Source organism: Canis aureus, chromosome 8, assembly GCF_053574225.1.
Source record: "Canis aureus isolate CA01 chromosome 8, VMU_Caureus_v.1.0, whole genome shotgun sequence".
NCBI lineage: Eukaryota > Metazoa > Chordata > Mammalia > Carnivora > Canidae > Canis > Canis aureus.
The window spans coordinates 12,952,456-12,965,883 of record NC_135618.1 but is presented as its reverse complement, the minus strand read 5'-3'; the positions used below and the strand labels follow the sequence as shown (position 1 = coordinate 12,965,883).

Below are 13,428 nucleotides of genomic sequence, written 5' to 3'. Positions count from 1 at the left end.
GCCTGAGTGTTGCCAAGCATCAGAGAGCTGAGATCTGGCTAGTGGTCAGCCCAGACCCTGGCATTTAGCCAAGGAATGCTGGGAGACCTGGAGGGGATTTAAAGCTATTAATGACCCCAGCCAATGTATTTTTTGCAGTAAAATTAGAATAGTGGTGTCTAGTTGATATCAACATTACATTTCAGGGTTTATTTCCTTTTGCAAAGCTTTTTGAAAGTCCACCAATCACAGCAATTTACCAATTGGTAAGCAATATGATTCCTACAGGTCACCTGGGAATTATTATGCTTAGACAAATTAACACAGAAGCAAAATAAATCATCTGTATAATGCTTCCAAACCACCACTTCACTGTGTCAATGTAGAGTTGATGTAACTTATTGTAGCATGTATTAAAATGCCAATAATTGTCTACTGAATCCCATATTAAAGTCTTTACCATCACTGCTTTTGATTGGCCTCAATCTGGAAACTAGCAGGCCCAACAACACTCTCAAGTCCCCATTTAAAGTGTTCCATGTAGCAGGAGATACTGTGTACCTCCAGATTAAAACTCACTCTCAGAATCCAGTTGCTACCAGAGCAGCCTTGACTTAGTGCTGAGCTCTGACAACAGGGTCTATCAACTCCCCCACCCCAAGCTATTTGATGTGTGATGTTTTTACAACTGAACTCCATTCTTTTTTTGAGTTCTGGTAAATGACCTCATAATCACTTCTTTTTTAATCAGTGTTGTGGGTTTTGTTTTGTTTTGTTTTAAAGCATTGTAAACCTCATATGCTTATGGAATCTGCCATTGTGTATGTCTGGATGAGAGATGGGTCCCTAATGGGCATCCAAGGAAAAAAAAGATATTTTCTGTTTTAAAGTAGAAAAAACAGCTAATGGGAACTCACATGTGATTTAAATTTGTCCCACTTGACTCCTCCTGCCAGGGCATTTGACATAAATGTTCAAAGAAGCATGGGTGATTCAGAATTCATTTAGTCAGAAGTAGCACAAGATCCTTCGTAGAGGGTAGTCGCAGCAAAAACCCAACTTCTTCATTCCCACCCATGATGCTCCAAGTTTAATTCATTCAGTTGATTGCAACCAAGAGACAAATCCGAACTTTATTCTTGCAGCCCAGATCCCAAAATCTACTTAGCAAGAAGCCGTTGGCTGCAGAGACAACTTACGATTGTCATCCAGCTGGGAATCTCCCGACCTGCAGAAACCAGCCACTAAAGCAACTATTCCATGTTGGACTCCTGTTGTCAATTCACTGTATTCATGCTTAATGCAATTTGTGTCTGATTTGACCTATGTGCCTGCCCTGGATTCATCCTTCTCCGGAACCACCTGCAACTAGGACAACTCTTCCAGGACTGATCCTGTTAAAGTGAGTGAAATTTGGTCAGAAAGGGGCTTTTCTCAGCCTGACCCTTTCTTGGGAAACAGATACATTGTCTTCAGAGAATCCACGGTTTCTAAGTGTTGAGATAAATGTGGGAGGTGGGGGCAAAATAGATATTTCAGGAGCCTAAAGGAGGCTGAGCTCCTCAGAGCCAGTCTCAGAGTGGTGTTGCTTCAAAATTATAGGGTTAACTTTCAAAATTGTTAAAGAGTAATCGAGTTTTATTATGAATTTTCTTGGAAGGGCAGTATTAAAAATATATAAAAATGTACACAGTTCATCCCATAGGAAAACTTCCTAATGTTCCCTTTGAAGCTGTTTTCTCACTGCAGCTGCTCCTATTCATTCCATCTTGCTTACTCCATCCCACCTAGCCACCAGGCACAGCCTCTTCCCTCTAGTTACACACTCCAGTCAACAACCTCTCCCAAGGCCTCAGGCAATATCCCCTCCAGTAATCTCTCTGCCCAGTTCATTCCCACTTCCATCCCCAAAAATGATAGCCCCTGAGGCGTTGCAGTCTCTTTTTTTAGTTGGACTTACTTGTTTTTGCTAGGAGTAGCCCCTTGGGAATTCTGGTTCACCTTGGATAAAATACTTGTTGATCACCTGCCATATGCAGGTGTAGCTCCGTTATACATAGAAATTAAGTAAACATTATAAGAAATTTTTTAAACATTTTGTTTTGTTCTGGTAGATTTAAATTTGAAATGAAAGTTTATTTGAGTGAAATTATTCATGATTTTTATTCTATCCTAATTTTCATCATCGCTGAATTAAGGATTTTATAATAGAAAATTTCAACAACATCTAAAAATGAGAAACAGTTCCCTGCATTTGGGGTTTGCTTAATCCTCCCTTTCTGTAAATCAACTGGAAATTCATATAGCTTCCATCATCAAATAAAATATAATAGGTTATATATGAGGACTGAGAAGCAGGACCATGTAGCATGCTCACTTGGTGAAATGGTTTTAAATGGTTGAGGAACTGGGGAGTTTTGGACCCTGGAAAATATCTAAAAGCTGCTGAAAGAAGAGAGATAGATACTGACTCTGACATAGCCCTTGAGTGGATCTGGATCCGGGAAAAACCAGTAACAAAAAGTTATTTTTGTCAACAAAATAGCCACACAATTTCATAATTTATCAGTACACATGTATAGAACACATGGGAGAGCCTGTCACCTCACTGTTACCTCACAACCTTAGTTCTTGCTCTACAGGCACCCTTGTGAGCCATCTGTTAACAGAACTCACTTAACAGATTATAGAGAGGTCGACTCACTAATGTAGATGGAACTAATTCTGTGGGGCCTCCTGAGCACTTCATAGAAGAAAGAACTGGGATCACCAAGTGTACAAGGAAAACCCAGAAGGAGGCATCCCTTATTCCTTCCCTAATGTACTCTTGGAGCAGCTGACACTGCTCTGTGGTTCCTGGGATTATCTGTTCTGACTAAATCCTGGGGATCGGCCAATGCAACATTAACACGGAAGACACATGGATATTTTGCTCTAGGAATGCAGAATTGTGCAAGAGTCCACGCAGGCAGGGAAAAGAGAAGGTAGGTGTCAAAGACTCGGTGATTGATGTGAAGAAGATGAATTGGGAAGAGGCTGAGAGAGAATCTCAAGAGAATCACACCTTGTTACTCAGCCTGTGATGAATAAAGGTCAAAGTGGCACCACCATCTGTAGAGTAAACATCCCTGGGAATGTTATTAAAAGACTATACAGCAAGAGCTGCTTAGGAAAGGAAAATGATTGCTGAGGCTATTCAGGGCAAGAAGAGATGATATGGTGGTGAGCAAAGTAGTTTTTAAACTACTGAGTCAGGGACCACCAAGCATCCGCTGGCATGGAGTGAAGAACTGTATCTTGATAATTACACCCTGCTGGAGAATTCTTAGAAACAGGAAATGTTCTAGGAATTAGGTTTTGAAAAACCAAGTGCACCTCCTGAATAAATTGTTAACCTTACCATAAGCAAGGCTTCCCAAAGAATGATATGCAGTTTACAGAGCCACAAGCCTATTCCGGATCCTGGATCCTGGATACAGAGTGATACAGCTGAGAGAATGGATCCACTCTCATTAGTAAGTGTCTAAAACTATATACATCGTAACTGTAATTTCTTTCTCTTAAACATGCTCTTTATTATAGAAAAATTCTATATGTATTTACTTAGGGAATTTTAAGCTTATTTAACCAAAAATTCTCCAAATATCAAGATATTCATATAGAGATCATAACCCAAACTTAGTGTTGCACGACTTTGGCAATGTTATCTAACCTCTCTGGGGCTCAGTTTTCTTATCTGTAAAATTTGGAAATACAGGGCTTGCCTCACAGATTAACCAAGAATATCCATGTAAAGAATTTTGAATGTGTCAATACCTAGGTATGAGCTCAATAAAATGTTAGGTAGTGCTGTAAAATTTGCCAAGATTCTTATCATTACAATTATTTCACTAGAAAGACCAAATGCAACTATGTAAACATATGTTTCTTGTTTTATTTCATTATAGGACCTGTAGAGTGTGGAGTTTGGGAAGTGATAACCGTGGGCAAGTATGCTTTGACATACTCGCCTTTAGTAGAAAGTGTGATATATAGTTAGAGATGACAGTCAGTGATTTATGATCACTATTACCAAAAAATGATACTCCATTAGTTCAAGTCATAGAATTTGGGGCAAAAGGAAAAAATAAAGAAGAAAGAAGAGGCAAAGAGGGAAAGATTAAGAGGAAGAAACAATAAAGGAGGAAGGAAATGAGAAAGAAAAAGGGGAAGGAAGAAGTTATGTTGTTCTTAGGTTACTGGAAGAATTCAAGAAAATATTACTGATTATCCATCCGTTGGAACTTGAAGAGAAGATTGGGTTTATCTAACATAATAGGATTGCTATTTGCTATGGTCTGAATCTGTCCACCCCAAATTCATGTTGAAATCCTAACTGCCAAAGGTAATAGTAAAGGTGGGGTCTCTAGGAGGGTATTAGGTCTTGAGGGTGGAGCCCTCATGAATGGGATTAGAGATCTCACAAAAGAGATTCCACAGAGCTCTCTAGGCCCTTCTGCCATGTGGAAGTCTGCAACCTGGAAGAGGGCCCTCATTTGACCCTGCCGGTACCATGATCTCAGACTTCTGGCCTCCAGAATTTAGAGGAATATACTTGTGTTGATACACTACTGGGTCTGTGGTATTTTGTTATAGCTGTCTGGATAGACTAGGACACCACTTCTTTCAGAAACTGGAGATACGTGGAGCTGATAATTCTGCCTTTTCTTCACAGTTTGCTCCACTGACAATCACACAGATTTTTCTGCTTTCCAAGCTTCCTCCCAGAGTTGGTAGACTGGCAGCTGGTGAGGAAGAAGTAGTTGGAACTAAGGGCAGGCACTTCAAAGTAGTTATTTTAGGAGACAGCTGCAGGGCCACAGGGTTTTATGGGGTGGGCCTTCACCTCATAAAACTCAAGAAAAAAATAAAAGGAAAGATAAATGTAAAATTTGTGTTCTAAGGGGAAAAAATAAACTGGAGTCAAAGAAAAGCAAGTTTGGGTGGCAATAAAGGAGGAACAGACTAACTAAAGGGGGGAAATGCAGCTTGCAATCTTGAGTACTCCGCAGAATGTTGGCTTGTCTCGTGGAGGAGGGAGGGACAATATACAGACTGAGCTACGCCAGAGGATCATCAATCCAGCCATCACCACTTAAGATACATTTTATATTACTGAAAAAAAAAATTAGTTTTAGTTAAAGTGAGAATTTATAACAACAATTTCTTCAGGGGAAAGACAAAACAAAAGCAAAGCAAAACACAGAAATCCATCTGATCCCAACAGCTGCATCAACAAGAGAACAACATTTAAAACGAATTCTGCAAATGTTAAGAATTTTATTAAAACATTTACCCAGAAACCATGCATAATTTCCTAATGTTGCCCAGAAGTGATTGCCAGACAGATCTTAGAAACCAACATGAGTAGAAATTTTGTTTTGCGTGCAGAGCCAAATCAAGTTGTGTTTAGACAGTCATGTTCTAGAACATGGAGTTCAGTAAATACGACATGAGCACCTAGCATATGCTGAACATTGTAGGAGAAGAGAAGAAAGATGGTCTCACAATGAATCTGTGAATGTGGCAAATGGCACTACAACATCCTACAGGAGCCTCTGAAATCTGAGTGCCATTGCATCAGTATCCAGAATGTGACAAATCCAAAAGATTTATCAGGACCTGAACTTGGTGTTTTTAGCCACTCTATGTTTAGGCAGATGTTGACCTTCCTGTTATTCTCCCCATAGACTTAGAACTACTCAGCTGTGAATTTTAGAGAATCTCAGTGGAAAGGACCCATATTTTATCATATATAAAATCCTCTCAATTGTAAACTGCAATATTTAACGTTCCTCTCTAAACAAAGCGTGAGAAAAAGTAGAGTAAGGGGAGGAGCGCACATTCTGGAATCTAATAGCTGATTTCTGCAAAATCCATCCTAAATCCTCACTGCAGAAGTAAATAAGACTTAAACCCAACATTCAGAAAAGGACGATTAGGGAAACTTGTAGTTTCAACATTGACACTGGGTGGAGGAAGGGGGAAAGTATCTCTCATGAAAATATGAACTATAGTTCGCCACTTTTGCAGGTATACAGCCTGAATTCACAGTGCTCATGTGGTCCAGAAATCCTCAGGAGAGGATTTAATTTGAAGTGGTCTCGGCTTGATAGTGCCCTCAGGTGACTGGCAAGAACAAACACAAAAGCTTCCCTGGAAGAAGGACAAACCAGAGTTCAATCCAGGATAGTGCAAGTGGTAAAATGCACCCAATGGGAGGGGCATCTTGATTTCAGAGATATGCGAATGTGAATAAAGTGCATCCTAATCTGAAGAAATCTGGCAGCTGGTGTGACATTCTGCTTGGTCAAGCATAGTGGTTTTCATACATGCTCAGTTATATGAAGTCCATGTGTTTTGTTTTTGTTTTTGTCTTCTGTCTTCATTGGACCTGACTTGAGGGGATTTCTTTGTTCTCAGGTGCTGTTCTGATTTGGGTCATCCTGGAGCTTTGGCCTATCACACCTTTATTTGTTTTGAGTGCATCCTACTCTGGTTTTCTAATACTTTCCTGAATTTCTACTTTTTCATTTATTAATTCATTCAAGAATATTTATTCAGATGACTCAGAACTTCAGGAGACAGGTGGGTTCTTGTCTTCATGGAGTTTGAAAACCTACCTACCTAAGGATTTTCAGACTCTAGTAAATATTAAGTTTACCTAGGAAGACTCTTAAGAATGAAGATGTTCATGTCCCATTTTTGGAGGCTCTGCTTCAGAAGGTCAGGGACTGGTTCTTAGTATCTGTGCTTTTAGCAAAGAGCTACAAGTCAATCTGATGCACACTAATGTTTGAGAACTCTGAGTTAGCTGTATGTGCTCCCATCTCACCTCCAAAATCCCAGAGTGGACTCTGCTTTATTTCTGCACATCACTGCTACTCATGGTCCTGGATCTAAAGAAACAGTTAGAATTAAGACTCCTCCATGAGAATTCATTAAGGCATTGGTTTGACCCAAGCCACCAGAATTACATTATTCTATAATTAGCTAGATTTGATCAACATAATGGTCTCAGCCATGCAATTCCTACTGCATTGTTTGCTCCAACAGCATCTGAATTCTTGGAAAATGGCTCCAATCTTCCACACCCCCATAACACAGAGCCTTGCTCTCTGGAATTCCTATTATGTGGTGATTTCTCAATGGGTGTGTATTGAAGTGAATGACTTAGAGTCCCTAGAATATTCTTCAGTCCTTTCTGAGTGATTAGGGAAAAGTTATATCAGAAAATGAGGTACTCTGCTCATAGCAGAGAATTATGGTTCTGTGAGGTGAATTGTATTCTTATTCCCTGAGGGTACATGACTAATTGCTACTGTGCATAGAAAAATCAGAAAATCCCATTTTATAATCATGTCAGACATCAGACACTTTCCTGTTTTGCTTGTTATAAGCAAATTTGCAAAGCATGCCATGTCAAACACCCTGATCATTTTTCAGCTTGATGATTGAAGTAGAAAGAGAGGGAGAATGAGCAAGGTTTCAGAGTTCTAGTCCTGGCTGTGTCACAAACAATCTCTATACTTGGGGCTTCAATAACTACACCTGTAAAATAATGAGACCGACTTACACGTAGTCGAAACCCTCAGGTTTACTATAAAATTCCTATAAATCAACATATGACAAACGTCAAATGCAAGGTAGAGCTATCATTACTAATAATGTCATTAGAATGAAGGAACCAGCTGTTGTAACTTGGTTACTCTCAATAATAGAGATTCAAAATATGACTGGGAGCATATTACTACCAGTTTGCATGCTGAGTGAATCCATGCACCTTCATTCATTTAGCACCTCTGTAGGTTTTCAGGTTAGGAAATAAACCATGATACAACTTTAAACATGACATTGTTCGACACCTCTCGATCAGGATGATCATATATCAGGTTATTAAAAAAGACACACCACCCACTTTCTTGGTGACACCTCCAGTCTTTTATTTTCATTGCTAGCTGTTCGACACACCGTGCTTGTGGCTGAATTCTAAAAAACAAACAAGGGGAAATTGATTGTCAGGCCATGTAGCTCTGCGCTTAAGGGCAAAGCAACTTTTCTGGATCCACCACTTTTCTTCATCTGTGTGATATTGTACGGACCAGAGAGCAGTGTGAATAGGTCCTCAAGGTGATGGCAAACCGGTTGCCCCCGAAGAGCACTCTTAATGACCTTATATTCTATGACAAGAAGGAGATGGCATAAGTCGGCATTTCAAAACATTTCAGAAGTTTCACATTCTATCTTAAAACCAACGCAAATCATTTTCCTTCCCGCAATTCCAGGTCTTGAAGACAATTTTTGCAAATTGTCACATGCTTTCCTATTTGGTTTAACTACTTAAGTGTCACTATTACTACTTTTGTCACAGTTATTATTAAAAAAACAAAACCAAAGAGTTCCTCTCTTCAAGTCAATGAGGAAACCCCAAATCTGCGTGTTACACAAACTTTCCCATAGAGGCACTGTTGCCTGGGAGAAAGGGAAGAAGCGTGTTTCACTGCAGTGCTTATTGGAGAGTTTTCCTGATAATATTAATTTCCTAAAAAAGGGCATCCCATCTTGTGCTGGGGAAATTGGAAGCCTGGCACCACAATCCCATAGGGATTGAAACAGCCATCCATAAATCTGCACAGTGTGTCTGATTCTGCCCCCATTGAGCAACTGTAATAGGAGTTCTATAGACACGGCAGGAGCTGAATCAAGACTACCGAGTGAAAGAGGGCTGCTGTCAGCACTGTGTATGCATTAAAGACAGTAGACGGCCGGGCATGCATCCTGGAGCTGTACAGTTTCCCAGTGAGCTAAGTCCTAGATTTTAAAACCATTTGTGTTTATTTACCAATACCTTGCTATGTTATTTATTAAGTTTGTCACTAAACCCTGTTTTGCATACACTAGTACTTGCTCATGCATGCCTTATGAATATAGAAATTAGCATCTCATTAACTTGATAATTAGGCCAATGATAAACAGCTGTTTGGTTGCCGTGTAGGGCAAGATTTCTACCGAAGTTACTTATCTGCCATACACAATAGCGGTGCAATTATTTGTCACACTATCAATTATAGACAAACAGCAATAGGAGATAAACTTTTCTTTTACACATTTGCTTTCATTGTAATTAAGATCCAAATTCATGCTCTGCTTTTGGAAAAACAATAATGCAGTGTTGTCTAACAATCTTGATAATGTACATTTTCAGCTTGGCTTTTATATTTCACATGCAGTTCAAACATCTCACGTTGTGCATTCTGCTATAAATGACTATTTCCAAGATGTCTTTAAGAAAAAAAAAAAAGGAAAGAAACAACAAAACTCTCCTGTTTCCATTTTATGATGTTGAGAACATTGATCATTGAGAATTTCTCAAGTTGTCTGGTTTTGCTCTATTTTCTATCTACCTCCCCCTCCAAGATTAAAATCTATACTTTGACCTTCCCTTGCTTATAATAGGTTTTGTGCTGAGAGAAATCATCTGAGAGATGTTAGGAGTGCAATGAAAGCTATGAGAATGTTTTCGCGATTGTTTATGCATAGCTCAATCCACATTATTTCTGAAAGAAAGAAAAAAAGAAAGGAAAAAAGAAAACAGTGTGTTTCCCTTCAATCCACATGGATTTAAAACTGGAGATATAATTAAAAAAAAAAAAACCACAAAAACAAAAAACAAAACCAGAAACTGGTCGTTCCAACTAATAATAAAGGAACTTGGTGCTGTGCTCACAGAAAAGTCATGGAAGATAATTTGAAACTTCAGTTAGCTTCCTGTAGAGAAAAATAACAACCACCAAACTAATGGGTAATCAATGGCCAATTGCTTCAGAAAAGAGGCACCCCACAGAATTCCCTAGAAATTAATGTGCTACATAGGAGGCATTGGGAAATGTCTTAAGACTATCCTAGTGAGCCCACCTTTCTTAACAAATAAGGAAGGTCTAGGGTGCTATTTTTGCTAATAAAGACCTGGAGATGAAATGCTGTCTTCATTTAAGTTTCCCTGTGCTGTTCTCTGAACCACTATATTAAAAACAATCTTCCCCCATGATTTCTAGTGCTGTAGTGGAGTATAGTTTATGTGAAAGTAAATCTGGAAAGATTACCTTTCAAAACTGCCAGATGCTTCGCATTTTCTGGTAGAAATCTGGATTCTAGGTCTGTAATGATATTTCCTGCTGTGCTCAACACTCAATCAGAACGTATGCTTCTTGGAGGGCAATATAAGGATTCCAAGGCTAACTTGGCCGTTTGGCTTTTATATTTTTCCAGTCCAGCTGGGGGGTATAGATTTAAATTTGGGGCCTCCCAAGCTAAACTTCAGAAGAGGTCTTTGTTAATTTTAGAACTCCTGCAGTTGAAGCCCCTCCTTTCATAAACTTTCCCAGGCAATGCAGTTTTTGATTATATTTATACCAATGAATAAAACATACCTTAAAAAAAAAAAAACAAAACTAAATTATTGCATTAATGATACAGGAATGTACGGATTCTCATTGCCCCTGGCTGTCCCATGTTTAGATTCAAGTTCCTTCCTCTACCCAGTCTGAATTACATTAATGTCCCCTTCCCCCTCCTCCTTCATCCATCTTGTACATTCTTTAATAGGGTATGGTGGTTCTCAGCACATATTCTGGAGTCTGCACGACCAAGGTTGGAATCTCAGCTCTTTTATGCTAAGCCTGATGGACTTTGGGGATGATTAACTTAATTTCTCTGATCAGTGATGTGCTCGTCTATAAAATGGGACTAATATTAGCATCTACTTCCAAGAGTTATTGTGAGAATAAGGTGAAATAATACAGAGACAGCATTTAGCACAGTGCTGCACATAGCACACATAGTGGTTCATGTTAACTGCTTTCCCTAACTGGGGGGCAGCCTTATGGAGAGGCAACATAGAGGTGGGGGTACCTGGGACCTCTTCATTGAGTTAAAATCCCTACTTGAATGCCACCTTGCATAGCTATCAACATCTCTGTGTCTCAGCTTCCTCATTTCAAAAATGGAAATGATAGTAGCACCCACCTCAGGAAGCTATTGTAAAGATTAAGTGAACTAATAATTGGCCAATAATTCTATACATTTTTATTAAATAAACCTATTAAATCCTTGGTCCAACCTCTCGCCTCTCCATCTCCATTTGATCCAGACTCTTCCCTACTCCAGTGTTGTCCACCCTTTTGTCAACAGTGCTCCTCTTAGAACTGTGAGGAATTACCTAAAGAGGCTCTTCCTGTATGGAACAGCATACAATGGTGTCACCTGAACCAGAAGTGCTGGTGAGGCCAGCGGGTCATTGAACGTAAGCAAGCTAGCCTGGAGGTTATGCAATTATGCACTATAGACTGATAGGAGCTACTTTCTCTGGGGATTCTTCTTTTTTAACACAATTTATTCATCCAGGGACCTTCATTGTTCTCCAGCCTTTGACCCTATAAGATACAGCCTAGGTTCCTTACTACTAGGGTGCTTCTTGTGTTACTTCCAGGCTAGACATACTAGGCCTCAGACCTCTAATAAGTCTGGAGCCTTGTGTATTCTCTGCCACTCCCCTGCTTATAAATTTCACCCAATAAACCTTAGCATATAATTGTATCATGATATTAGTATCTCTGCCATTTTTGAATGATACTTGTATCATGATTTGTCTTATTTAATATGTGGATTGCCTCAAAGCCTGGCACAATCCTCAGGCTATCACAGGTACTCAGTAAACTTTCATGTTTCGATAATCCTAATAAAACTAGTTAGAGTTAAATTTGGTTGTAAATATCAGAAAAAAACAAATAATTATGGTTTAATTAAGAGAATATATTTCCCTCTAAACCTTATAAAAGATGTAACTTAAGGTTGATGTGGTGGCTCACAGTGCAAAGGACCTTGGTTCCTTCTCTCTCATTCCTCTGACTTCGGATCATGGCTTTAGCTCCTGAGATCATCTCATGGTCCAAGAAACTGTTGAAACCGTAGCCACTGTTTTCCCATCACAGAAAAAAGGAGTGAATACCTCACTTGAAGAGAACTCACTGAACACGAGGCACATTTGCAGGCTTTCCACTGGCTAGTGGACCACGCATAGCCACAAGGAAGACTAGAAAATAGGGCCCTTGTCCTGGGTACTGATGAGCCCTACAAAAGGTCACAATTTGATGATTAAAAAAGAATGAGAGAGTAGACACTGGGGATGACCATCCTGCTCCGGCCTAGCTGTCATGGCCTTTTAGCTCCTGGTCTAGATCCTTCCCATTTCCCTCTCTTCTTGCTTTTTGTTCACAAAAAGAAATGAATTTGAATTCTGTGATTAAATGTAACTAAAGAAGTCTAAGCAATAAGCAGCGCATCTATGTAACCATGGGCAATTTACCTTATGTTTATTGGTATTCAGAATTGGCAACATAATACCTAGCTCACCTGCTTATGCTTGCTGCATAGAGTTGTAAAAAGTAAAAATAATAATAGCTAATGTTACATGGTAGGGACCAAGAGATACCTATTTTAATCCTTACAATAATCCTACGGACCAGATTTTTATTACTTACGTATAAAGATAAAGAAACTGAAGAGATTAAGAGCGTGCTTCAGCCATACTGTTCCTGAGGAGCATAGGTAGGATTGGAGTCCAAGGCATTCTAATGCCTACATCCACTATGTAACTTCTTTGCAATGCTTAATAAAAGCTAACTGTTGAAAAGCACTGTAAATCATGCAGACATAGTTCTGCATCCTACACATTTTAATTATCTGATATATGCTTATTTTTCTTAATGACAATTCTAACTGTTCTTGCAGAGCACAGCTACATATGGAAATCTGACATGGTAATATACACCTTTTAAGAATGAAAGCATAATAAATCATCTTAAAATTTCTCACAATTTTGCTGCTCTTATCATTAGAACACCCTTTATTTGAAGTTTGTGTCTTACAGATCACACAGTGAATTAGAGACATTCTTCTTTCTTTCTTGATTTTCGGCTATACTCTCGCATGGTTAGAATGAGCCAGAAAAGATCATTCAAGTTCTCAGACCTTTGCTTACAAGGACAAGAGCACATGAGGCATAATAATATTGAATTGCCATAATTATTTACTCAGCACTTGCTCAGGCATAAACCATGTTCAAAACTTCCCCATCTCACCCCTTGCTTGGTGTGACCGTATCAAAACCAAAAATGAAAGTAGTGTTCCAGAGGGGGAGAGAAAGGCTCGAGTTTCAAAATAAAGGAGTACAGAATACTCCTGTCTATATTAATATCTTTTGCATGGCGATGGAAAATAAAATGCAGAAAGCAACTACCAGGGCAACCGCTCAACTCAGTCTCCATCCTTCACACTTCAACTCCATACTGGAGGTCTGATAACAGGGTTTGCACGTATGACCCCACAACCCTGGCCATAGGTGACAGGACG

The 13,428-nt window shown here is 39.3% G+C and overlaps 1 long non-coding RNA gene across 9 annotated transcripts in view; it reads left to right on the top strand.

Annotated features, from left to right (window-relative positions):
- Window positions 1-13,428, top strand: part of LOC144318334 (uncharacterized) — a 161,803-nt gene that overhangs the window by 38,174 nt on the left and 110,201 nt on the right. For 8 of the 9 annotated variants that reach the window (XR_013384201.1, XR_013384205.1, XR_013384204.1 and 5 more), the window contains exon 2: window positions 1,125-1,381. This is a non-coding gene — a long non-coding RNA (uncharacterized LOC144318334). Of the gene's footprint in view, window positions 1-1,124; window positions 1,382-6,051; window positions 6,291-13,428 lie in introns of those variants that run through there. The other variant, XR_013384198.1, reaches the window with a different exon arrangement.